This window comes from Schistocerca gregaria, chromosome 1 (assembly GCF_023897955.1).
Source record: "Schistocerca gregaria isolate iqSchGreg1 chromosome 1, iqSchGreg1.2, whole genome shotgun sequence".
NCBI lineage: Eukaryota > Metazoa > Arthropoda > Insecta > Orthoptera > Acrididae > Schistocerca > Schistocerca gregaria.
The window spans coordinates 1,196,501,469-1,196,529,463 of record NC_064920.1 but is presented as its reverse complement, the minus strand read 5'-3'; the positions used below and the strand labels follow the sequence as shown (position 1 = coordinate 1,196,529,463).

General features: G+C 45.7%; 1 protein-coding gene and 1 non-coding gene across 4 annotated transcripts in view; one reads left to right on the top strand and one right to left on the bottom strand.

Annotated features, from left to right (window-relative positions):
- The window catches only part of LOC126284647 (maternal embryonic leucine zipper kinase-like), a 401,036-nt gene that overhangs the window by 320,655 nt on the left and 52,386 nt on the right, over nt 1-27,995 (top strand). The gene's annotated exons all lie outside the window — the stretch shown is intronic.
- Trnae-uuc (transfer RNA glutamic acid (anticodon UUC)) lies at nt 11,392-11,463 on the bottom strand. The gene has a single exon. It is a non-coding gene; the product is annotated as a tRNA-Glu (tRNA).

The following is a 27,995-nucleotide window of genomic DNA, read 5'->3' as shown; positions in this document are numbered from 1 at the left end:
TGCCTCAGCGATACAGAAAGCCGTACCGTAGGTGCAACCACAACGGAGGGGTATCTGTTGAGAGACCAGACAAACGTGTGGTTCCTGAAGACGGGCAACAGCCTTTCCAGTAGTTGCAGGGGCAACAGTCTGGATGATTGACTGATCTGGCCCTGTAACACTAACCAAAACGTCTCTGCTGTGCTGGTAGTGCGAACGGCTGAAAGCAAGGGGAAACTACAGCCGTAATTTTTCCCGAGGGCATGCAGTTTTACTGTATGGTTATGAAGAAGCTTGCAAAGGATAGAGTAGCATGGAGAGCTGCATCAAACCAGTGTCAGGACTGAAGACCACAACAATGATGCATAATGTGCAATTCCACAATAAATTTCAGTATTAGTCGGTAGCTGCAGTTTTTTCTGTTCCCGTGGAAATTTTGACACTCAAGTTACAGCAGGTCAGACATGAGGACGGATCCGACTGTAAGCAAAACTTTGGGTCTCGAGCACTATGTTGATTTGTTCGCCCACCCGTAAAATGGCTTGTGACGTAATTCCTAGTGTGATTTTTATTGACTACATAATTACACTCCTGGAAATTGAAATAAGAACACCGTGAATTCATTGTCCCAGGAAGGGGAAACTTTATTGACACATTCCTGGGGTCAGATACATCACATGATCACACTGACAGAACCACAGGCACATAGACACAGGCAACAGAGCATGCACAATGTCGGCACTAGTACAGTGTATATCCACCTTTCGCAGCAATGCAGGCTGCTATTCTCCCATGGAGACGATCGTAGAGATGCTGGATGTAGTCCTGTGGAACGGCTTGCCATGCCATTTCCACCTGGCGCCTCAGTTGGACCAGCGTTTGTGCTGGACGTGCAGACCGCGTGAGACATTGCTTCATCCAGTCCCAAACATGCTCAATGGGGGAGAGATCCGGAGATCTTGGTGGCCAGGGTAGTTGACTTACACCTTCTAGAGCACGTTGGGTGGCACGGGATACATGCGGACGTGCATTGTCCTGTTGGAACAGCAAGTTCCCTTGCCGGTCTAGGAATGGTAGAACGATGGGTTCGATGACGGTTTGGATGTACCGTGCACTATTCAGTGTCCCCTCGACGATCACCAGAGGTGTACGGCCAGTGTAGGAGATCGCTCCCCACACCATGATGCCGGGTGTTGGCCGTGTGTGCCTCGGTCGTATGCAGTCCTTATTGTGCCGCTCACCTGCAGCGCCAAACACGCATACGACCATCATTGGAACCAAGGCAGAAGCGACTCTCATCGCTGAAGACGACACCTCCCATTCGTCCCTCCATAGACGCCTGTCGCGACACCACTGGAGGCGGGCTGCACGGTGTTGGGGCGTGAGCGGAAGACGGCCTAACGGTGTGCAGGACCGTAGCCCAGCTTCATGGAGACGGTTGCGAATGGTCCTCGTCGATACCCCAGGAGCAACAGTGTCCCTAATTTGCTGGGAAGTGGCGGTGCGGTCCCCTACGGCACTGCGTAGGATATTACGGTCTTGGCGTGCATCCGTGCGTGGCTGCGGTCCGGTCCCAGGTCGACGGGCACGTGCACCTTCCGCCGACCACTGGCGACAACATCGATGTACTGTGGAGACCTCACGCCCCACGCGTTGAGCAATTCGGCGGTACGTCCACCCGGCCTCCCGCATGCCCACTAAACGCCCTCGCCCAAAGTCCGTCAACTGCACATACGATTCACGTCCACGCTGTCGCGGCATGCTACCAGTGTTAAAGACTGCGATGGAGCTCCGTATGCCACGGCAAACTGGCTGACACTGACGGCGGCGGTGCACAAATGCTGCGCAGCTAGCGCCATTCGACGGCCAACACCGCGGTTCCTGGTGTGTCCGCTGTGCCGTGCGTGTGATCATTGCTTGTACAGCCCTCTCGCAGTGTCCGGAGCAAGTATGGTGGGTCTGACACATCGGTGTCAATGTGTTCTTTTTTCCATTTCCAGGAGTGTATTTGAATGTCAAAATCAGCACGGAAACGACCCATTGTCTAATTCTAAGCCATAGTTGGAATTCCCACGATTGTCATTGTAACAAGTCATTAAGATTGCCTATTTCCGTATCGCTTAATGCCGGTTGCTTCGAATCGTAGGCCTTGCGATGTTTCGGAAGCGTACTGTTGCGGCATTGTCGAAGACGAGGCTACCGAGTGCGGGCGGTTAATCTGGAAATGTGTTGCGGAGGAACAGCGCTCTGGCTCCAATTTAGGCATCGTGGTTTATGTTGCGCACGATTTTCTCTGCAGTTAACGCAAGTACATGTTGATGTGGCTCCTTCAACACGGTCTGTGTACTTTCCTTCCCACTCGTGAGGGAAATATGAATTAATACAAAGTCAGGGACAGCAAAGGACTTGGAAGAGCAGTTGAACGGAATGGATAGTGTCTTGAAAGGAGGATATAAAGATGAACATCAACAAAAGCAAAACGAGGATAATGGAATGTAGTCGAATTAAGTCTGGTGATGCTGAGGGAATTAGATTAGGAAATGAGACACTTAAAGTGGTAAAGGAGTTTTGCTATTTGAGGAGCAAAATAACTGATGATGGTCGAAGTAGAGAGGATATAAAATGTAGACTGGCAATGGCAAGGAAAGCGTTTCTGAAGAAGAGAAATTTGTTAACATCGAGTATAGATTTAAATGTCAGGAAGTCATTTCTGAAAGTATTTGTATGGAGTGTAGCCATGTATGGAAGTGAAACATGGACGATAAATAGTTTGGACACGAAGAGTATAGAAGCTTTTGAAATGTGGTGCTACAGAAGAATGCTGAAGATTAGGTGGGTAGATCACATAACTAATGAGGAAGTATTGAATAGGATTGGGGAGAAGTTTGTGGCCAACTTGACCAGAAGAAGGGATCGGTTGATAGGACATGTTCTGAGGCATCAAGGGATCACCAATTTAGTACTGGAGGGCAGCGTGGAGGGTAAAAATCGTAGAGGGATACCAAGAGATGAGTACACAAAGCAGATTCAGAAGGATGTAGGTTGCAGTAGGTACTGGGAGATGAAGAAGCTTGCACAGGATAGAGTAGCATGGAGAGCTGCATCAAACCAGTCTCAGGACTGAAGACCACAACAACTACTACTCTACTAGGAATGATACTTCTGTTGATATCTTACAGGAAGTGAAATACCAGCGATAAAACTTCTGGCACGTAGTCGCCCTTAAAGGACTGATCAGGCCATTTTAGTCCAGCTTTTCCCTAGTTTCTTTAAAGTACGCTACGACTCGGATGGTTTAATTCGTTATACAAACTCGGAAGTGTGATTCTTCCACGAGCTTTGTGTAGGGTCTCCGGCGCTAATGACTTGGATGAGCCGATAGAAAAAAAAGAGAAAAAAGAACTTGTTTGCCGGCTGCTGGTAATGTCGCCGTCGACGGAGTATTGATCCGTAGCAAAAGGCAGAATTTGCGCCGAGCGTAGAGCTGGGAATGAAAACGAGCTGGACACCGACGCCGGGCTTCCGCTCATTGTGTGCCGCTGCTGCGTGACTTACCGCGTCCCCGGCGCTTCTTTGGCGATGCGCTGCGCTTTGTTCAGGGCCGGGCTGCAGCGGCGCGGATATAATTCCTCCGCCTTTCTGTGAGATTCCGCCGGGATAACGGGGCCTCGCGGACGCTGCGTCCCGAGTCCAGGAGAGTCCGTCCATTCTCACAGCTCGGCCGTTTTTTGGGTCGCCGCGCCGTGAGACTCGGACGTCAGACAAAGCGTGGCTTGGCGTCGCGTCGCGTCGCAGAATACACGGCGGGCTGGTATCTGGTAGCTGGCTGGCCGGCCGCCGGCTTTGCGGATGGACCGCGGCCCGCCGTGGGAAGCGCGCAGCCGCTCAAAAAGTTCCGTACTCTGCCGGACCGTTTAGCGGTAGTTTGGCTCGGATAACCGGCAGCCAGAGGAATTGGCAAAGTACGTACTAACTGGTGGAGTCTCCATGTACACTCCACAATCCATTGTACGGTGTGAAGTGGAGGGTACTTACAAGGAAACCTCCCCATCGCACCCCCCTCAGATTTAGTTATAAGTTGGCACAGTGGATAGGCCTTGAAAAACTGAACATAGATCAACTGAGGAAACAGGAAGAAGTTGTGTGAAACTATGAAAAAAATAAGCAAAATATACAAACTGAGTAGTCCATGCGCAAGACAGGTAACATCAAGGATAATGTGAGCTCAGGAGCACTGTGGTCCCGTGGTTAGCGTGAGCAGCTGCAGAACAAGAGGTCCTTGGTTCAAGTCTTCCCTCGAGTGAAAAGTCTACTTTTTTTTATTTTCGCAAAGTTACGATCTATCCGTTCGTTCATTGACGTCTCTGTTCACTGTAATAAGTTTAGTGTCTGTGTTTTGCGACCGCACCGCAAAACCGTGCGATTAGTAGACGAAATGACGTGCCTCTCCAATGGGAACCGAAAGCATTTGATCGCAAGGTCAACCCATTCCTCCACAGGAAACCACGTCTGATGTATTCAATACGACACTGGTGATGGCATGTGCGTCACATGACAGGAATATATTGTCGACCCACCTAACTTGTACACTTGGCGATTGGGTAAAAAGATTCTTCTACCTTGCCCGATTTAGGTTTTCTTGTGGATGTGATAGTCACTCCCAAAAAAGTGATGAAAACATGAGTTTGTGACATAAGCTGCAACAAATGAATGCAACAGTTTCACAGTCGCACAGTTTTCCCTGTGCTCTGTCAAAACATGTTTTTAACGTTTTCAAATTTTTCCGTGTGTAGACCGTCAAATCCTGCATATGTCCAAGCAAATCTGAACATGTCCTGGAATTTTGGTGAGCGAAGTTTGTGTGTCAGTGCCTGAAGTTCGATAATCGTCTGAAAAAAAAATTAAACTTTTCACTCGAGGGAAGACTTCAACCAAGGACCTCTCGTTCCGCAGCTCCTCACGGTACCACAGCGTTCTTGAGCGCACTCTATCCTTCATGTTGCCTATCTTTCACGTGGACTACTCAGTTTGTATATTATGCTTATTTTTTCATAGTTCCACACAACTTCTTCCTGTTTTCTCGATTGATCTGTGATCAGTTTTTCAAGGCCTATCCACTGTGCCAGCTTATAACTAAATCTGAGGGGGGTTTGATGGGGAGGTTCCCTTGTTAGTACCAGCTGCGCCGAATGTCTGTGATATACCATTCTTCTTTTGAGCGAGGTAAAATTTGACTGTCTTTAGCCTTCTATACCGATCCTTCCCTACTACACTACTGGCCATTAAAAGAAGATGACGTGATATAGATGCGAAATTTAACCGACAGGAAGACGGTGCTGTGATATGCAAATGATTAGCTTTTAAGAGCATTCACATAAGGTTGGCGCCGGTGGCGACACCTACAACGTGTTGCAATGAGGAAAGTTTCCAACCGATTTCTCATACACTAACAGCAGTTGACCGGCGTTGCCTGGTGAAACGTTGTTGTGATGCCTCATGTAAGGAGGAGAAATGCGTACCATCACGTTTCCGACTTTGATAAAGGTCGGATTGTAGCCTATCGCGATTGCTGCTCGCGTTGGTCGAGATCCAGTGACTGTTAGCAGAATATGGAATCGGTGGGTTCGCAGGGTAATACGGAACGCCGTGCTGGATGCCAATGGTCTCGTATCACTAGCAGTCGAGATGACAGGCATCTTATCTGCATGGCTGTAACGGATCGTGCAGCCACATCTCGATCCCTGGGTCAACACATGGGGACGTTTGGAAGACGACAACCATCTGTACGAATAGTTCGACGATGTTTGCAGCAGCATGGACTAGCAGCTCGGAGACCGTGGGTGCGGTTACCCTTGACGCTGCATCACAGGCAAGAACACCTGCGATGGTGTACTCAACGACGAACTTGGGTGCACTAATGGCTAAACGTCATTTTTTGGGATGCATCCAGGTTCTGTTTGCAGCATCATGGTCGCATGCGTTTTTGGCGTCATCGCGGTGAACGCACATTGAAAGCGTGTATTCGTTATCGCCATACTGGCGCATCACCCGGCGTGATGGTATGGGGTGCCATTGGTTACACGTCTGTCACCTCTTGTTCGCATTGATTGCACTTTGAACAGTGGACGTTACATTTCAGACATGTGATGACCCGTGGCTCTACCCTTCATCCGATCCCTGCGAAACGCTATATTTCAGCAGGATAATGCACGACCGCATGTCGCAGGTCCTGTACGGGCCTTTCTGGATACAGAAAATGTTCGACTGCTGCCCTGGCCAGCACATTCTGCAGATCTCTCACCAATTGAAAACGTCTGGTCAATGGTGGCCGAGCAACTGGATCGTCACAATACACCAGTCACTACTCTTGATGAACTGTGGTATCGTGTTGAAGGTGCATGGGCAGCTGTACCTGTACACGCCATCCAAGCTGTGTGTGTGTCTCAATGCCCAGGCGTATCAAGGCCGTTACTACGGCCAGAGGTGGTTGTTCTGGGTACTGATTTCTCAGCATCTATGCACCCGAATTCCTCGAAAATGTAATCACATGTCAATTCTAGTAAAATATATTGGTCCAATACCCGTTTATCATCTGCATCCTTCTTGGTGTAGCAATTTTAATGGCCAGCAGTGTAGATAAGGACTTCAGACGGTCGAGCAATACTCTGCAAGTGGCCGCACCAACGTCTTTTATGCATTTTGCTTTAGACGTGCTCGGCTTGTGTCGTTTCGGTTCTCAGTATTACCATGTACTTTTAAACGATGTGACGAGCTGCTTACATTCGCGACTAGTCTTGAATCAGACACTATCTGGTCTACATGTTCCGTGCTTTATTTTGTATTGTCCCACATTTGAAAAGGACCATTGCTATCCATTAAACCAAGTGGAAATTTGGCCGAAGTCTGTACACATTTTCTTACGACCACCCTGTTACAGTACTGTGCTGTGGACGACACCATCGTCAGCGAACAATCTGCTTCTGGCCCTATCTGATTGATCGTTGATCTGCATTGAGAACCGAAGTGGTCCTATTAACACCACATTCACGAACAGCCGGTATTACACAACGATGTATATTTTACTACTAAAATTTGAAGAGCGATACCTGTGAAGATACCACGCGAAAACACGTCTTGGGCGATGCTTGACGTTGTGGTGCAGTGACCGACAGCTTTCGTAACTTTCTACTGTGTACAACATAAGAATCACGACTCCGTCCAGAACTGTTCCATGTATTTAGAAATCCATAGTCTCCAGCGAAAGGTGAAGCAAGCACTCTTTTGGATGACGCGAAATTTTTTCGATCAGTTGTATAGGCACCTCGTTCATGTTTGGGCTGTAAGTTGTTTTGTCTGTCATTTCCGTATTAAGGCTAGCATTAGCTGATAGATTGTGGTATATACGCTGTCGGCGGGCCGACAGCTGCCGTACCGTAAGTGGGAAGCGTTGGCGCGAAAAGCAACAAGAGTCCAGAAGCGGAAGCGACCTCGTGTAGAAGGTAGGCTGCAGAAGCAGTAGGCTCGTCCGTGGCTGGGAACAGGGGGTAGAACACGCTCTTATCTCTTTAAGCGCTCGATGCTGTAGCACTATTCTGATGCCATCAAAGACGACGAGCATCTGACTATTTACGTTTTTAGCAAGACTGTCTTCCCCGATGTCTATCGTTTTTTGGGATAGCCCACGTAATTACCTGTGTCCTAATGGCCAGATGCGACAGTATGATGCGTAAGTGACACAACAGAAATATCTGACTACTGATGAAGTGTCTAGAACAGTCGAGGGCATGGAGAAAATTAAAAGAAATGCGACACGAATCGCCACAGGCGTGTTTGATTGGTGTCAGTAACAGGAACGTTGAAAAATGTTCACTGGCAGACAGTTCAGTGAGTAGACCGTTAATAACGGTACAACGTGAATAGGAAAGTTAGAGAACTGCCTTTGAGAACAGAATGTACAAACATTCTTCAGCCCCCTGTCGGTGTGTCCCGCAGAAATGGCCAATAGCAGCTCGCACAGAGGTGTACAAGCAGCCATCAGTTGCAAGATCTATCCGTGAATGAATGAAATATGAAGAAAACTTAGTATATTGTGCACTAAAAAGGACCCTCTACCACACACACTTCACCGTGGTGCGCAGACTATAGAAGTTGGTGTAGAAATACATTCAACACTGCAGCGACGGAAAGCTGTTACCAGCGTCCGCGCGGAGGCGTTTCCGCTGTTTTTACAGTTCACTTGCTCTCCTCAGGCTGTTAAATGGCGCAGGTCATAGCTCAGTGCGTACTGGGGGAACGCCATCGCAAACCCAACTCGTTTTTCCGGGAGGCCATCCTCCAACTCCTAGGTGCCCAGCGAGTGCAGTATTTGCTGCCGATATTTTTATCATGGCAGACTATTCAAGTTTTTAAAGCTTCGTTACTCTGCTTTGTCCTCGTTGTAGACGGGTATGTTTTCTCCAAGTGTGACATTAAAGAAATACCGTGTCTTGACATTCCTCATTCCACAGAGGCGAGTTCCATCTAAGATTGGACAGATTGACAGTCACAGACGTTTCGAACGCCCCCATACCTCCCACCCCGCCCCCATCCCATCCCCTCCCCTCCTAGTCACCTCATCCTCCTATCATTCCCTGCCTTCGTGAGGAAATGCATGGTGTAGGTAAAGTAGAATTTACATCTCATAAGCCACCTCTGTTGCCGCCTCATAAGCTGATACTTGTTCCCGTTTCCTTATGCCATCCACAATAAACACTGTAGCGGCTAAATAATCTCACTATACTTTAGCGAACATGAAAATCAACGCTAAATATTCTACGTGCACCCCGAAGCGTGTGCTACAAGGTGCGGCAGAATGACGCTGTTAGCCGGTTCGTCTTGTGGCACGCTGCTGCTTGCGAGTGTGCATAACCCCACCACTCGCCTTTTTATATTACCCACTTGTCGGCTTTAATTATGACTGCCTGCTGGTCACAAATCAATCACTTTTGACTGTACATATAATACTGATTGTAGCCACAAGGCCGCAGCATCCAACAAGTGTTTCACAACTGATTTTTGTACAGGATGAACATCAATAAAAGCGGCGAACTGCAGGGAACGATTCCGACTGGAAACGGTGGAAAAAAATGTCCTATGAACATGTGTCCAGAAATTCATCGTTTACACGGCAGATGGCGCTGACGAATGAAAGTTCCTCTGACCATGCGCCTTGACTTTCTTGTGTGTTGCAGGCTGTGTAATTGAGGCAGCATACTTCCTTTTTGGGGCGTTAGTGTCATCATGGGCCCGTTCAGACAGACGAACGTGCAGGAAGGCGGCGGGCTGTGCGGACACCAGATTTGAAGGATTGGTTTCTACAGAATAGAGAGACGATCCCTAGTGCAGCCCGAGGCAAGTGGCTGCCAACATGGTGTAAGCCGTAGTACGATTACGTGTATCCTGCATTACAACAAGTGCAAGGATTATCATCGTTGTGTATTCTAAACAAGTTCTAGACCGCCAGACCCTTCAAGAGCGTTTTCAGGACGTCTTTGCTTCTATTTGGAGAGAGAGAGAGAGGCGGGAACATGCGAAAGAGTGCAGCACTCCGTGATGTGACGTGGGCGTCTCATGGAGGCCACTTAGAAGATCTGTTGTGATGTGGACGCGATGCAGCTCTCTACTGTGTTCCGCGACGATTTGTTGTCATGCACGCTCACCGTCCGTTTCCGGACTTTCCTCCATTTTCAGTCAGGAATCCGTCCCTGCAGTTTGTCGGTTTTATTAGTGTTCGCCTTGTATAATACGTGTAACATGCAGCAGTAATAGCTACAAGTTCGCCCATACTGGTATTAAGGGCGCACTCAGCATCAGGATGCGTAAACAAATGTGTAACACCCACGTGCCCCATGTGAAAATGAGCCTGAAGAGGCTCGAAAACTGCTTAGTGAGAATAATAAAAAAAGATTTCAAAGAACACAGTACACAATCGCGGGTTCTAGGGCTATAGTGGGTGAACATCACAACCTATTTATTTACACAGAAGCGTGTTGTCAAGGTATCTGATGTCTGTTCTTCAACCACAGGCAGGCAATTGTTCGAAAAAGAAGGTGCATTAGAAGTAGCTTCACCATATAACTTCCCTGTGAAGAACTAATCACAATTTCAAAATAGTAATAACGTTAATAATCACCACATGAGGAGCAAAAATATCCTCCACAATCCACCAATGTGTACACAAAGGTATAAAATACTCGGCCACAAAAATATATTAACCATCTCCCTGGTGAATTGAAGGTGCTGGCAGATAATGAAAATATTTTAATAAACTGAAATCATTTCTGCTTCACAAGTCCTTCCATTCCATTGATGACTCCTGACCAACTAAAGTGTGTATGTGGCTGGACTACTTTTATTGAATTGTATTTTAAATTAAGATTAAAGAAAGAATGACGCTGTGTTATTTGTCTACATGTAGCGATTTTTTCAAACAGAAAATGTATATTTGTAAAACATTTACACACATTTCACATCAAAGCGAGTTGTTGCAAATGTGGTTCACTGAACACACAAATAACTAGTTAGCTACTCAGGGCCAACTTACTAGCGTGGCTGCTATGTCGTCATATGATTGGCCAAATTGCGTTATCCGTATCAGTTACAAAGACGATAGCAACGATCAGCTCGCACGATTTGCAAAACAGTAACTGCACTTCGAAATCGAGATTTGGAAAAATCGGCGGTTGCTGCCACAGCCGCACAGACGAGTACAAATTATGTTGACGGGGACATAAATATTGTCTGATTTAGCGAAGTACCGCTATTCTGTGGTCAGGGAGGCCGTCGTGATCATAATGTGCAACAATTACTGTAACTTGGACAGTGGCTGTAACATCGCTGGTGCATGGATTTATGAGCACAACGCCGTCAGGCTTCTGAGCTGTACATCGGGTTGTTTACTTTTAGAAGTAAAACCGGCGCTAGTAGATCACCTCCATCCTAAAAGTAGACTTAATATCTGGCGTGCAGAATTCCTTTATTTCTGCGCTGTAGCCCGGCCAGTCGTAAGGCTATCTAAATAATAAATACTATGCAGTACTTAAACCACCTTATGGTGTAGGATACTTCTGGTACCACAAAAATTCCTTCCTTTCTAACCGCGCAAGACATTGACGGAAGACGACCAAAGTGTCTAAGAACAGTAGCCCGGTTCGCAGTGTCACAGAATCGGGGAGAACGCTTCACGCATATGATAAGCGAAGATGGCAGCCACCGAAGCAGAGCCGTCTTACATGTCGGCTAACAAATCAAACATCGTCATCGCTCATGTGAGCAACAGATAGAAGAAGTGACAAAAACTTTGAGATCTGTTCAAATACAGTTATAAAACGCATCTAAAGACAAAGTCTCGTCGTTGTGATAAATTAAAATAATTTCCCATGCCGGGAATCGAACCCGGGCCTGCTGGGTGAAAGCCAGCTATCCTAGCCACTAGACCACATGGGAGATGCAAGCAGTGAGATGAAGTTATATATATGAAGGTGATTGAAGGAGCTGAAATTGTAATTTTATTTATATGTGAATTTAACGGATAAATATACGATTTGCTGCTGCTGCTGGATTATTAATGCGGACGGAGGAGGAGAGTGTAGCGCAGCTGGACCTTTCTCAGAGATGGCAGCTGTAGCAACGCGCTGTTAAAATGAAGATAAAGGGCTTCGTGGTATGGAAGTACGTCCGTTCGACGTTGTCATATGAGTGTTGTAAACGATAGAAAAGAAAATCACATTACAGACATAGATTTCAAAGCCGATGCGGCGACGTACATACGTTACTCGATAAATTGTATGACCTGCATAATGTGTGTTACGAATCTTGTCGGTAAAACGGTTTCTTCATTATCGCTTCTAGTGTGAATTACTTAACAGCTGTCATATGTATCTGGACTAAGTTTTCGACATTTATCTGTTTATAAAAATTTGCAGTTGTCTTTATTATAGCTAATGTGGTGCCCCTTGACCTTCATTCATGTCCAGGGAAGGTGGGAGTGATCGATATTCCTGGCGTGCTCTCGGTTCAGTCGTAGTGAAGCAACACAAACTTCGGTTCAGCCCTAGATTCATTGCTGCCGAATAGTGTTGCGAGACCACAGTGCTATTACCGCAAATAGGGTGGTACTTTTTTTACAGCGTGGATCTCACTCCGTTGGACAACCCTGTAGCTAGTTTCAGTTGGTAGTTTCCAAATGTGGTGTTAGTGAAAATGTTCTGTGAAAAATCTAATAACATATTTCGAATAATTATGGGAGCTGGATGTATGTATGGAAGTGAAACATGGACGATAAATAGTTTAGACAAGAAGAGAATAGAAGCTTTCGAAATGTGGTGCTACAGAAGAATGCTGAAGATTAGATGGGTAGATCACATAACTAATGAGGAGTTACTGAATAGAAGTGGGGAGAAGAGGAGTTTGTGGCACAACTTGACCAGAAGAAGGGATCGGTTGGTAGGACATGTTCTGAGGCATCAAGGGAACACAAATTTAGCATTGGAGGGCAGCGTGGAGGGTAAAAATCGTAGAGGGAGACCAAGAGTTGAATGCACTAAGCAGATTCAGAAGGATGTAGGCTGCAGTAGGTACTGGGAGATGAAGAAGCTTGCGCAGGATAGAGCAGCATGGAGAGCTGCATCAAACCAGTCTCAGGACTGAAGACCACCACCACCACCACAACAACAACAACAACAACATGGAAGCTGGCACGCGAATACGCAAAAAGATCAGATCAGCGTGCAGTTAGGGGCCTGGACATTCTCGGAAGTGTCGTATTTAATTTATTTGCTGACGGAAAGTATGGGCAGACGTGTTCCTGCGTTCAAAACTTGTAACTTGTTTGTTGGACGCAGAGCCATTGAAGGTCGCCTAATAGACAGCAGAGGCATTGCCGAAGCCCGGTTTATAAATCGAGTTGGATGAGGAGCCAGTTGGCAGGATCTATGGGACAGGCTCGTGCCCTCAGGCCAGGTGCTCCTGCCGTAAAGCTGTCCACCCAGACTGATGGCCCAAGAGCGCCATGCGTAAGCCTCTTCCTCGCAGCCTCGCGAGCAACTAATGGCGAAAATTATGTCCGGAATTACGGGCAGCTGCTCAGTATGCATTAAGAGAGCCGCCGCAGGTCGCGGGCTATTTTTAGCCTCCAAGGTGCGGGCCGATTACGCGCCCAAAGGCAACTGTGCTAGTCCAGAACGAAAACGCAATTCTCTCGTCTGGACGTCTAAGTCGGCAAAATGCTTATTCATCCGGCACAGAGAAAAGGTTCTGCCAGGGAGAGAGAGAGAGAGAGAGAGAGAGAGAGAGAGAGAGAGAGAGAGAACACGAACACACGTAGCGTGCACGGCTACCTGGCAGTGGAAGTCTGGTACATCTCCGATGATGCAGGATGCACACGTAACTCTGGCTTTCAAGCAACAGCGTTATTGTCCTAGCCAGTGTCAAATATTTTCATTTCAGTGAACGAAATTTTCTTGAGAATGGTGTAACGCTCTTCCGGAAAAGCGTTCTTAAGAGACCCATTCCATCCTCATCGTTCTTCGACTTCTGTCATACAGTTATTGTTAACTTGTTTTCCTAAGCATACTACAAATTTGCTTGGTTAATCTAGTCCCACTCACTCTGTAAACAGGTCCAAAAACGATTAGCCTACCATTTACTATTACCTTACATGTATGTTAGTGCACTGCAGTAAATTTCGTCGCAATTCTCATTTTCATCCACCTTACGTCTGTAATGAGGCTGTTCTTTAACTTATTCAGTTTATAATTTATAGTTCTTTAAATGTTCGCATGCATGTACATTGTTTTTATAGTCTTAGTTTATATCTCCTCTGTGGACATTATTTCTGCTGATAGTGACCTCTTGTGTGGTATTCAAATCAATACTGGCCAGTTATCAAGTGATGAGTCCATGCATATATCTCAGATTACATAATCCTGTGCAGTGTAAAAAAATTGGCAAGCATTTATGCAACAATCTTTGCAAAATTGAGCACAGTAGTTGTTTTCACTCCTGCCTACGAAAAGGTAGTCGCTGCCTGTGTTTCAAAACCTTCCTGACTCTAATGTATGTGCTCTTAAGCCATTGCTGCACTACAGACTAACCTGTATTACAGTAGTGGTTTCACAACGTTTACTATTCAGCAAGTCAGTTTAAATGTAACTTCGTGTTGTTGGATGTACAAAGTCCGGTTTGTTTGTGTTGGAACATAACTCGGTCTTCGGCGTTAAATGCGTCCTTGCAACAAAAGAATGGAGACACCCTTTTCGCATTTTTCTCGTAGGCTTGATTTGATTCTTATTCGTACTACCCAATCCAACGCGCCAACCGAGGCGTTCGCAGACAGCGTGGCGTCTCTGGCGTGAGCGCGCTTATCTGCCGACGTTGTGAGAGCTGCTGCCACCTAGTGGCGAAAGTTACAACTACGTCAGTTAGCGGCGAAAACGTAACGGGTACTCCCGCACCGCACCGCTCAACAAGATTCTGTCACAGCATATGAGAGCTGCTGGTCTGACGGAAGGATGGATTACAACTTTCCTCCACGGAGTGTGCAGGCTCAACATTCTTCCGAGTCACGCTTTGTTTCTAAAAAGTTCTTCAGATACCAGTAAATATATTCCCGAAAACAATTGTTGCCTGAAGTCTTCACAGCATTTTTAGTCAGGTATTTAACAGGTTTTTCAATCACCACCCGATGTTGGGTTTTAGACAGCTTTATCCAATCAAATCCTTGATATTTAATACAAGAAATAGCCCATTTCTCTGAGTACTCAGATGCTGTGGTATAGAAAGCCAGTCTCTTCCTCAAATTTCAGATTAAATTAATTATTATTTTCTTGGTTAGAGTTCTCATTCTTTAATTTGTTCAAATTCATTTTGATTTGCGTGCCAATAAATTTGACAGTCTTACCTTCATTCCACACATCTTTGAGTGTCTATTGATATATTTTTTATTTCAGTTATCGAGACTTTATTCCCTCCACTCTTTATATATACATATATTTTTTCAAACAGAGCCAATTTTGAATGCAGAAACATGAAGAAAACTAACTGGACGTCTGAAAAAATCTGGAATTATTTTAGATGGCGTGTCCTCGGCATCAAAAATTGTTTTAATGGAATCCAAAGCTTTAGTATTTTCTCAACTGCGGGCATTGACACAGCCATCTTGTTTTTGAACGAGATAGAAGTGTCTGATGATTGACATCAATGTATAGGCAGAACTCATTCAGCTTCTCTGTCCTTACGGTGTGTATTTAAAAATAATTAAATATATTAATGACGATTATTTCCATGTCGAGAGTTACGACTCCAGCACCGCTTGGTATAGTATCGTGGAGAATACGTGCAGGGCATGGCATCCAATTCCTTCTACATTTTTTTCTAGTTTTTGCTCGTTCTTCTTTAACTTGGTGAAACACGTTCCGCTGGCCGCGTCGATGAAGCTCTCCGAAGTTGGCGTTGGTACTCTCTTCACAAAAAGCGATTAGTTTATCTAATAGGATTTGCAGTGTCTAGAAAAATCTTGCAATTGTCTCCGATGTTTTGTTATTCAGCGAATCAAACTTCAACAGCTTGTGCTGGATTCAGTCAGTTTCAATAAGGTATTAAAAAAGTAACGGAAACATCTTTTCAGCCTTGTGTTTCGAAGCGTCGTTGCCTATGCCGTAAAAAGTAACTTCTTGTCAACATACACCTGTTGACGTAAATAAAACTGAGATTGCAGTTACATGTTGCGCCAACAGATGGCGTTACTTTAGTACTTGAGCCAAGATAGTAACAGTATTTTGCAAAATCGGGACAAAATTGGGTCTTCTCGGGACAAGAAGGTCCATAACGGTGACTGTCCCGATGTGTCGGGACGGATGGCAACCCTACATATTAAAAATTTTCGCTAGGATTCTTTCTATTGTAGTTGAGTATATTCTTTCTTGCACACGCCTTTCAAAATATGTTGAATGTATTTTGATGTAAATGATCTCCGTCCTAGGTGATCACGTTTTACTGCTCGTGTGCCATTCATAGTGCCAACTTGCCGTGCTGGTTTCTACCTCATTGATTACCTAGTGTCGTCTGCTGTACTTTATATATTACGGGATTATGTTCATTTTTAACATGTAAGCGCAGTACATTCATGTCTACGGTGTTCAACTATCGTATCAATTTCTCTTTATGTCTGTATCATCATTTTGTTTTGCAACATACTTTGCAGGCTTTGTTGGTACCAAGTGCTGCTGTATAAGTGCGAATTTCCCGCCTTCTGCTGGCTCCTTCTGTTACTGCATTTCGGCCTTACAACTGTAATGCAGCTCACCACCCACCGATCTATCCTGAGCGGTGCAACTGACAAAAGTTGGTTTGCATATACTTTAGTTGTGGCCAGTAGTTACGTGATATCGTTCAGAATTTCGCGACGTGTATCTGCTAGTGCCTTGTTTTAAGACACCACTTATATCTTCTTAAGTCAGCTGTGAACACTTGAGAATGGCCGACACCGCTCGTATAGTAAAGAAAAAAAGTACTCAATTGGAACTGCTATTCAATAGAACATATCTTTTTTTTTTGCTCACATTCGAACTCATCACAGGAAAATTGCTATTTTGAGTTTTTTAAATAAAAGTCTAAACACTCTGTTATAACACATCTGACAGCAGAGAAACTCGCAAAGTGCTTATGGAATATAGTCTCAGTTAAACGACTGAATTCGTGATTTCCTGCGAGAGCGGTCACAGGTCGTAGTAGTTGACGGAAAGTCATTGAGTAAAACAGAAGCGATTTCTGGCGTTCCTGAAGGTAGAGTTATAGACCCTCTGTTGTTCCTTACATATATAAAATACTTTAGAACACATTCAGATCAACCGTCTTAAATTGTTTGCAGATGATGCTGTCGTTTATCGTCTAGTAAATTCATCATCACAATAAAAAGAAGCTGGAAAACGATTTAGAAAAGAGATTTGTATGTTGGAAAATTGGCAATGGACCCTAAATAATGAGAAGTGTGAGGTCACCCACGTGAGTGTTTACAGGAATCCGTTAAACTTCGGTTACACGATAAATCAGTCAAATCTGAAGACCGTAAATTCAACTAATAGCTACCAATTACAGTTGCGAACAACTTAAATTGAAAGAACACAGAGAAAATATTGTGGGGGGAATCAAACCAAAGACTGCGTTTTATTGGCAGAACAGGTATAAAAATGCAACAGATTATAACACGTCTGTCTGCTACTGCTATACCATAACCTTAAAGCAGGTTGTGAAATAAAACAATCTTACTAAAGCAATTATGGTATAGCGCAACAGAGCAGTGTTACCCTCTGAGAGGAATTTTGTTGTGTTGACCGTGTTGTACCTAACGGAGGTGGCTTATCGGAAGTGAAAGTCAGAATTACGGAAATATTTGAACAGTAACAAACAAAATTTTGCCTATCTGCAGTGTTCAACGGATAAAGAAAACGGTCGCCAGCCTAACTAGGCAAGAGAATGATTAACATTCTCGTTCAAGAAAATACTTATTAGTAACTTGAATGGATAAACACAACCTATACTTTGTCACACGCGAGTGCAGTGAACTCTTGACACATACATATGTGTACGGTAAGATTGAAACTATCAGTTAAAGCAGCACAAACTATTTGCAAAATTATAACAGATACTGAAACACACTATTACTTTCAGGGCTTACACAAACTGAATGGTCTTTATAACGTTATTATTACTATTAACTGCAGAATCATTAATTGGATATAGGTTAAGTCTCTCTCAGTTAAATACGTTACTATTTAAAAAGAAAGTTAATTTGAATCCACTTAAAGATTGCTCCTCACTATCATTTGACTAAAGAAATTATGGTTTTCTTAATTAGTGGTCTTTCCGTTACTTGTTACCGAGCATTAACCCAATAGACAAACTGTGGATCCTATTATATTATTAATAAGCACTTTTAATACACAGGAGAGACAAACACTTAGCAAACTTGAGTATATAACGTTTCACACTGCAGTTTTCCACTTTTAGTACATTGAGACACAAAATTAACATATATGTAAGATACTGACTCACCTTCTGCGATTTACAACAGGCAGTAATGTGATCATTTACTAAGGAAAACTTTATAAGCCTCAGTCTTCAGAACTTTTAATTTGAAGTTGGCAACAACACATTAATAAGCAGTTTTATTAGGAAAATTACTTTCATTAACTTTTTTTACTATGTTCAAGAGGCATTAATTAGCAAAAACACTGGTCTGTAATGTTCTTTCAGTAGGGACACTCGGAAATCACTTTAGTTCAAACGGAGAGGAACCTGAGAGGTGTTATGATAAGGAGAAAAATCGAGGTAGGTACATAAACTCAGTTATAAATTACCTTATTTGAGCACACTAGCACATCCATTTAGCTGACCCTTCACTGTACATTGCTATAGTGCTCCATTACAGTGATTGCGCAATGTGGTGGCGATTGCATGTCGGTAGGTGGAATTGCAGGTACAATTGCTGGACTCTGACCTTTTTTGGTGGCGATGATAGATGCAAATTCCAGAATAGTTCCAGCTATTTATCCATCCATCCGAGGCATTGGAAAGTAGCAGAAAAAAACCTGTCTCGGAACCAGCACCGTTTGCAACATTTACATGGCAGTGCACAATTTGGTAGCGCGTCCCCGACTGGTGGCTCGCCCCCGACTGACTCTTGTTCCACCTTTTCTACCTATGCCAACCACAATTTGTGCGCGCTACACAGTTCCGTTCCCGAGGGGAACCACTACACCTTTTACATACAAACTAACTAAGAACCCTAAGTGAGGATCAGCAGTTTACATAACAGCAACCAAATGCATTACATAAAACAGAACATTTGCACACATTGACATTTCTTCAAAAAATTATTCACACAGATTACAATTATATACAGTAAGTTTTGTTCCATCCAAATGGGACAAAGAATTTAAATGACAGATACACTACATTGCATAAAATCATATCATGACATCGAAGTTCTTACAAAGAAATGAGTATACAATTTTATGTTATCGATTCAAACAAACACATTTACAGAAGCTCAGTGATGTAACATTAAATGAAACAAAAGCAAAATAAATCAGTACAGCATTAGAGCTATGGTGTTACAAGATGTACAAAAGAGACTGCTTACAATACGCTTACACGTCCTCTTGTAGAGTACTGCTACACGGTGTGGGATCCTTACCAGACAGGATCAACGGAGTTCAAAAAAAAAAAGCAGCACGTTTTGTGTTATCGCAAAACAGGGGAGACAGTGTCACTCACATGATACAGGATTTGGTACGGACGCCATTAAAATAGTGGCGTTTTTGTGCGGTGGAATCTTTTCACCAACCTTCGATCACCAACTTTCTCCTCCGAACTCGAACATATTTTGTTGATGCCGATCTACATAGGGAGAAACGATCACCATAATAAAATAAGGGAAATCAGAGCTCACACGGGAACATACAGAAGTTCTTTTTTACCGCGCGCTTTTCGAGAGTGGAATAATATAGACTCCTGGAAATAGAAATAAGAACACCGTGAATTCATTGTCCCAGGAAGGGGAAACTTTATTGACACATTCCTGGGGTCAGATACATCACATGATCACACTGACAGAACCACAGGCACATAGACACAGGCAACAGAGCATGCACAATGTCGGCACTAGTACAGTGTATATCAACCTTTCGCAGCAATGCAGGCTGCTATTCTCCCATGGAGACGATCGTAGAGATGCTGGATGTAGTCCTGTGGAATGGCTTGCCATGCCAGTTCCACCTGGCGCCTCAGTTGGACCAGCGTTCGTGCTGGACGTGCAGACCGCGTGAGACGACGCTTCATCCAGTCCCAAACATGCTCAATGGGGGAGAGATCCGGAGATCTTGGTGGCCAGGGTAGTTGACTTACACCTTCTAGAGCACGTTGGGTGGCACGGGATACATGCGGACGTGCATTGTCCTGTTGGAACAGCAAGTTCCCTTGCTGGTCTAGGAATGGTAGAACGATGGGTTCGATGACGATTTGGATGTACCGTGCACTATTCAGTGTCCCCTCGACGATCACCAGAGGTGTACGGCCAGTGTAGGAGATCGCTCCCCACACCATGATGCCGGGTGTTGGTCGTGTGTGCCTCGGTCGTATGCAGTCCTGATTGTGGCGCTCACCTGCACGGCGCCAAACACGAATACGACCATCATTGGCACCAAGGCAGAAGTGACTCTCATCACTGAAGACGACACGTCTCCATTCGTCCCTCAATTCACGCCTGTCGCGACACCACTGGAGACGGGCTGCACGATGTTGGGGCGTGAGCGGAAGACGGCCTAACGGTGTGCGGGACCGTAGCACAGCTTCATGGAGACGGTTGCGAATGGTCCTCGCCGATACCCCAGGAGCAACAGTGTCCCTAATTTGCTGGGAAGTGGCGGTGCGGTCCCTTACGGCACTGCGTAGGATCCTACGGTCTTGGCGTGCATCCGTGAGTCGCTGCGGTCCGGTCCCAGGTCGACGGGCACGTGCACCTTCCGCCGACCACTGGCGACAACATCGATGTACTATGGAGACCTCACTCCCCACGTGTTGAGCAATTCGGCGGTACGTCCACCCGGCCTCCCGCATGCCCACTATACGCCCTCGCTCAAAGTCCGTCAACTGCACATACAGTTCACGTCCACGCTGTCGCGGCATGCTACCAGTGTTAAAGACTGCGATGGAGCTCCGTATGCCACGGCAAACTGGCTGACACTGACGGTGGCGGTGCACAAATGCTGCGCAGATAGCGCCATTCGACGGCCAACACCGCGGTTCCTGGTGTGTCCGCTGTGCCGTGCGTGTGATCATTGCTTGTACAGCCCTCTCGCAGTGTCCGGAGCAAGTATGGTGGGTCTGACACACCGGTGTCAATGTGTTTTTTTTTTCCATTTCCAGGAGTGTAGAATTATTGTGAAGGCGATTCGATGAACCCTGTGCCAGGCACTTAAATGTGATTTGCAGATTACCCATGTAGATGTAGAGTGCAAACAGTAGTGTTAGATACTGCGTCTGTAATGTTTGTTAGTAAGAGGCTGAAGTACTGCCTTAAGATTGGGAAATACTTTAAGCTGCAAATATGTGTAGTCTTCAGCTATTCGTGTCCGTCACTTTTCGCCACCCATCAGGCTGTCGCTTATGTTAGTTTAGATATGTGTGTGAACAACGAACTGTTGGAAAGAGCAAACCCTCGAATTTTACATGGTTCCCGCTACGTAGCAGCAGTGTACGCCCACTGCAGTTCTACTAAAAAAGGGTATCGGGAACACAGAAAGCGTTTTGTGTTATGTATTTCGCAGTGCGGGTCAGTAATAACTGTCCAGCGTAACTTTCGTACTCGGTATTGTGTGGGTCCTGCTACAGGACAGAGCATTAGACGATGGCACGAACAATTCCGAGAAACAGTTTGTTCGCGTATAGGCAAATCGGCGGGCTGTCCCCGAGTGTCTGGCACAGACGTCGAACGCATCCGCCATAGTTACACAAGGAGTCCGCAGAAATGTGTTCGTCGTGCAGCTCGACAGATCAACATGCCCCCGATGTCCGTCTGGCGTGTGCTGCGTCGATGTTTACACACGAAACCATACAAAATTGAGCAACTGCAAGCTCTTCGTGAAGGTAACAGACAACAACGTGGGAGTTCCGTAATTTCCTCCATGGCGAGATGGAGGATGACAGTTTCCTTTCACGCTTAGTGTCCAGTGGCGAGGGGAAAAGGTATGTGGTCCATCTTTCTTTACCGAGAACACTGTTTACGGAAAGCACATACCTCGGTATGATTGAGAACTCTCTTCTCCCACATTTGGAGACTGGTTCGAACGACTTCATTTACCAATAGCTTGGGGCACCGTCACACTGGCATCTGGAAGTGCGGCAATTTCCAAATCAATGGATTACTGGACGATGGATCGGACGCACTGGACCAAACGATTCAGTCTTAGGTTACTGGCCTCCAAGGTCACCAGACCTGACTGTAGTCAGTTCTTGTGGGGGTGTATAAAAGACTCTGTTTATGTGCTTCAGGTACCAACAACAATGAATGGATCGAGACATCGCATAACAGCGGCTGTGAAAACTGTAGCTCAAGACATGCTCGCTGCAGTGTGGGAACAATCTGAATACCGCATTGACAGTGCCGTGCATATCAAGGGGGCGTATTGAACACCTATGAAAAGGTATGAAAAATCTCTTCGAGTTTGCCGTCCACCAAAGAAACAAAATTCATTGCGTATGGTTATTAGTTTCAGAAACATAGGAGTGCGAACTCTGGTGGTTGTTTTTGATACACCCTGTATTTCACGGTTGTTTCCGTTTCGAGTGACTCATAGGCAATGCTGTAATCGAACAGTAGTACACATGTCGTTCCTCGCTAAGACCATAGCTCAACAAGTGCGGCCTATTGTCAGAAGAGAGTTCATGTTCTGGGTCTCCTGTAGACACAATTGTGCTGCGTATGGGTAACAGGTGCAACACAGTGTGGGAATCAAATGCAGCGGCAACCGGAAAAGTCTCAAGAGTTGAAGTACGTCTGTGAGAAGTGTAAACTACACCCAGATTCAAAATGGTTCAAATGGCTCTGAGTACTATGGGATTTAACTTCTGAGGTAATCAATCCCCTAAAACTTAGAACTACTCCATGCCTGAGGCAGGATTCGAACCTGCGACCGTAGCGGTCGCACGGTTCCAGACTGTAGCGCCTAGAACCGCTCGGCCACGCCGGCCGGCCATCCAGATTCACCGTGAAATTTTGGCGGTTTGTTGGCCAAATGCATCGTCGCGTCCAATTATAATGGATAGTTCGGACAATTTGACCAACGCCGCACAGACTTGGGTGATGCTGACCGGTAAGTTAGACCTCGCATCGTGCGATTTCCATGCTTTCGACGAGTCGAAAGAACATCTAAAAGGAAAGAGATTTTCCAACGCTGAGGGCTCCCTCACAGCAGTTCTCCAATGGCTCTGCGACCAATGAGCGGAGTCCAGTCATCGAGGAGCTGAATAATTGCGAGAACTTTCCGTCTGTTGTCTGCATAGATCTTGTGACTATGTTGAAAAATTGTGTCCCGCATCTGTGTCGCTTTGAGGTGTAGGGGAGCATCCAATAAAAATTACTTGGACAGCCATAATGTGTAACTTAATTTTTGAAGTCCCCTCGTAAATGGCTTGACAGTGTCTACTGTATGGGGTAGATCATTTGTTGTTAGGACATGAAGGACGTCCGGTCACCCTTTAAACTAACCATGCCAAATTTCTTCATAACCATGCCGACCCTACGCCGACACGTGGCAAAGGCACGAGAAGGAGATTAATTGCAATGCCACTAGTAGACTCAAGCTAGCAAACACATATATTGTAATGAGATTTTCACTCTGCAGCGGAGTCTGCGCTGATATGAAACTTCCTGGCAGGTTAAAACTGTGTGCCGGGTCGAGACTCGAACTCGGGACCTTTGCCTTTCGCGAGCAGGTGCTCTACCATCTCAGCTACCCAAGCACGACTCACCCCCTGTCCTCACAGCTTACTTCTGCCAGTATCTCGTCTCCTATCTTCCAAACTTCACAGAAGCTCTTCTGCGAACCGCGGAACTAGCACTCCTGAAAGAAAGGATATTGCGGAGACATGGCTTAGCCACAGCCTGGGGAATGTTTCCAGAATGAGGTTTTCACTCTGCAGCGGGCAAGTCCTCTACCATCTGAGCTACCCAAGCACGACTCACGCAGGTTCGCAGAACAGCTTCTGAGAAATTTGGAAGGTAGGAGACGAGATACTAGCAGAAGTAAAGCTGTGAGGACGGGGCGTGAGTCGTGCTTGGGTAGCTCATATGATAGAGCACTTGCCCGCGAAAGGCAAAGGTCCCGAGTTCGAGTCTCGGCCTGGCACACATTTTTAATGTGCCAGGAAGTTTCAAACACAGATTTTGTAAATCAGACAGGTGTTTGTGACATTCTGCGGTCCACGGAAGCGGATACTCGTGGAATTTGAACCGATAAATATCTGGCATGCAACCAAGACAGAGAATTGAAGAGTATATCGATGGTGGGCAATGAAAACCTCGTAACTTCATGTCTCTGAACACTCATAATTCCATTAATCAGTAACTCCATAATCGAAGAGACATTTGAAAGTGCATGGAGTCTCTAATCTGTCAATAACTAGGCTTCTACTATACAGTTACACATGCATCAACTTTCTATATCTCTATATGTTGTTTTTTTAAGAACCCGTTTTTGCTTCAGCTGCAGAATTTAACAAAATGGAATTACGGGGTTTTCATTGCCTACCGTCGATATGCAGAATAACATACTAGCCATATCAACGTTGCTCCATCCTAGATTCAAGAAAATATGCTAATGCTTTTGCATGTTTGCAGGCAGTAAAAACTGTCGATGATCATCGATATTACCTGTCAAGAACTATAAAAAATTGCAGTGAAATATTTCAGCTGTACAGCCAGTTAGTTCGCTTCTGAAAGGCTGTTCTGAAAAGCATGATTTACTCTCTGTCGGCCGGCAGAGGTGGCCGAGCGGTACTAGGCGCTTCAGTATGGAACCGCGCTACCACTACGGCCGCAGGTGGCCGAGCGGTTCTAGGCCTATTCACATACGATTAACTACTGGGAGCTACACCCTTCTGAATCTGCTTGCTCTGTTCATCTCTCGGTCTCCCTCTACGACTTTTACCCCCTGAACTTCCCTCCTGAATTAAACTAGTGATCCGTTGATATCTCAGAATGTGTCCTACGAACAGATCCCTTCTTCTAGTCAATTCGTGCCACAAATTTCTTTTCTGCACAAATCTATTCAGTACCTCCTCATTAGTTACGTGGTCTGTGCACCTGACCTTCAGCACCTTCCATAACACCACGCCGGCCGGGGTGGCTGAGAGGTTCTAGGCGATACATTCTGTAACTGCGCGACCGCTACGGTCGCAGGTTCGAATCCTGCCTCGGGCATGGATTTGCGTGATGTCCTTAGGTTAGTTAGGTTGAAGTAGTTCTAAGTTCTAGGCGGCTGATGACCTCAGAAGTTAAGTCCCATAGTGCTGAGAGCCATTTGAACCATTTTAAACTGACGTGATTGAGGCAGCCACCAGAATGTCGCCATAGATTTTGGGGAGGAGCTGCGGCGTCAGTCCGTTAAGGCGGCAGGCGCGCCTACTATGTAGCGACCGGAGGCCGCTGTGTACTGTACAGAGGCGAGGCACGCGGTGACGCTCCGGATGTGGCGTGACGCTGCGCGTCCCGTGAGAAGCGGAGGGAGGCAAAGGCTGCTGCGGTCGGCTGCTCCCACGGCCAGCCTCGAAATATCGATAACCGCAGAGCAGAGCGGCGCAGGGCAGCGCGGCCCGCCGTAAAAAGCCCGGCCCGCCGTGTCCTTGGTGACTCATTCGCTTCTACTTGCTCGCATTCCTCCGCTGCAGCGCGCAGCCTCCCGGCCGGCCACCGCGCAATGCGATGGGACACGCTGCACTCGCAATGCGCGACCGTGGTTCCCACAATGGTCACCCCCCCCCCCCCCCCGTCTTCCTGTAGCGCCACACTGCCAAACGTTTCCTGGCTAGTTGGACTGGTATTCTGGCGCTCAGAACTTGAAACGTAGTAAGGGGAATGGAACGCTACGCTCTGTCGATAAACTCACACATTTAGGTACAAAATTTATACTTGGCCTGCATTTTTGTGAGTTATTTGGACGTATAGGTCATTTTTTAAATGGTCAGCTGACTAATGTAGGTTAATTATTACAGAGAAGGAAACAGCAACCAGCCACTATTAATACTGCTATTTATTTGGGTAAATAGCGCGGTTACCGGTTTCGAACTGGCAAGTTCATCATCAGACGGCTGTTCACATGATTTTCAAGATGCACTTCACATTATCGCCCGTATTCGATTTTTTATTATTCCACTGAGGCGAAGTATTTTTGGTGTGTTGTTACCCTACGGTAGAAAAACAGTGTTAGAAGCGCCGTATGTGAAAATAACTAACCTCCAAACGATGAAATACAGCGTGAACACATATGTGAGGCTAAGTGGTCATGGTACTTACGTCGAAACCACTTAACCTCACATATTTATTTACGCTGTATTTCATCGTTTGGAGGTTAGTTATTTTCACATAGGGCGCTTCTAACACTGTTTTTCTACACAAAAATACTTCTCCACAGTGGAATAATAAAAATCGAAAACGGACGATAATGTAAAGTGTATCTTGAAAATCATGTGAACAGCCGTCTGATGATGAACTTGCCAGTTCGAAACCGGTAACGGCGCTATTTACCTAAATAAATAGCAGTATTAATAGTGGTTGGTTGCTGTTTTCTTCTCTGTAAGAATTAACCTACATTAATTGTACACAGACACGGTCTCACCATGTCAGTTTTAGACATAATAGCAGGTCAGCTGACGGTCTAATAATTACAGCCAAAAAGTTGTAGCGTCCCAGAAAACGTTAGGATGGTGCTTACGTTCACAGCATTCTTCCATGTGTTAAATAAACACATCAGATAACCGTGATAGAGGCTTTTATCGTCAGTAACATATCCTCATTCACTATTTACGAAAGTCTCCCAATGCTAGGATAACTTTCCGAATCCGCGACTGTAGAAATCACGTGGTTTTGTGGTGCAGAACTCATCGTGCCGTTTTCGGAGCGCATTTTCATCCGGAAAGGAAGTTCCTTGAAGGATGTTCGATAGAGCCGCGTGGGATTAGCCAAGCGGTCTGGGGCCCTGCAGTCGTGGACTGTGCGGCTGGTCCCGGCGGAGGTTCGAGTCCTCCCTTGGGCATGGGTGTGTGTGTTTGTTCTTAGGATAATTTAGGTTAAGTAGTGTGTAAGCTTAGGGACTGATGAGCTTAGCAGTTAAGTCCCATAAGATTTCACACACACACACACACACACACACACACACACACACACACACACACACACACACACACACACACAATGTTCGATAGAGAGCGGAAAACGGGAAAATGTGAGGCTGCACGGTTAGGTGAATAATGTGGTTGCGGAATGCCATCCCATCCCAACTCAACTCCAGTATAGTGCTTTCTGTCAGTCTAGCAGACTGGGGGGTGGAGGTTGTTCCCGAGTAGCATAACTTCACGTAGTCTTCTTGGTAGTTGTTCTTGGACTACATCTGCAAGATGTCTCGGTTGTTGACGGTAAAGGTCAGCAGTGATGACCCCACCTGGAGGAGGCAATTCGTACTACACCAATCCGTCGCTGTACCATCTGATGCACAGTATTTTCTTTTGAGAATGCGCGCATACCTTTGTACAGGGGAGTTGCCGCTTTGTTGTGGCGCAACCAGTCCATTCTGTTCCTTACGTTATCGTACAGATACTAATTCTCGTCACCAGGAACGATACAAGACAGGAATGGTCGGTGTTTTTCGCGAGCCAATTGACGACGGTCAAGCAGATACGCACATATGGCCACCTACTGATTTTTATGATTTTTGGCTTAGAGCATACCCATACCCTCCGATTTTCGAACCTTCCCCGTTGCATGCAAATGTCGCACGATGGAATTCTTGAGTACACTGACGCGGATCATTGTGGATTGATGCGTTTAAACGATCTTCACCAAACACAGAAGGTCTTCCTGACGTGGAGTCATTAATGTCAAAACGATCCTCCTTAAAAAGAGAAAACCGTTTGCTTGCCGTGCTCTGTCCAGTGGCATTATCCGCACACAGGCTGCAAACATTTCTGGCCACCTCTCCTGCTGTCACTCCTGTACTGAACTCGTTAGAAGACTATGGCGGAAATGTTCGGATTTCTCCGCGTAGCAGTCCATTTTCTACCGACCACAGCTCCAATCACTATCTCCAAATGACACTATCTAATCTCAGATAGCAACAGTGGACTACAAATAAAAAATTGCAATCAATAAATAAAGCCGTAGTAAATGGAATACTAACATGTAAAAGAAAAACGCTACGAACTTA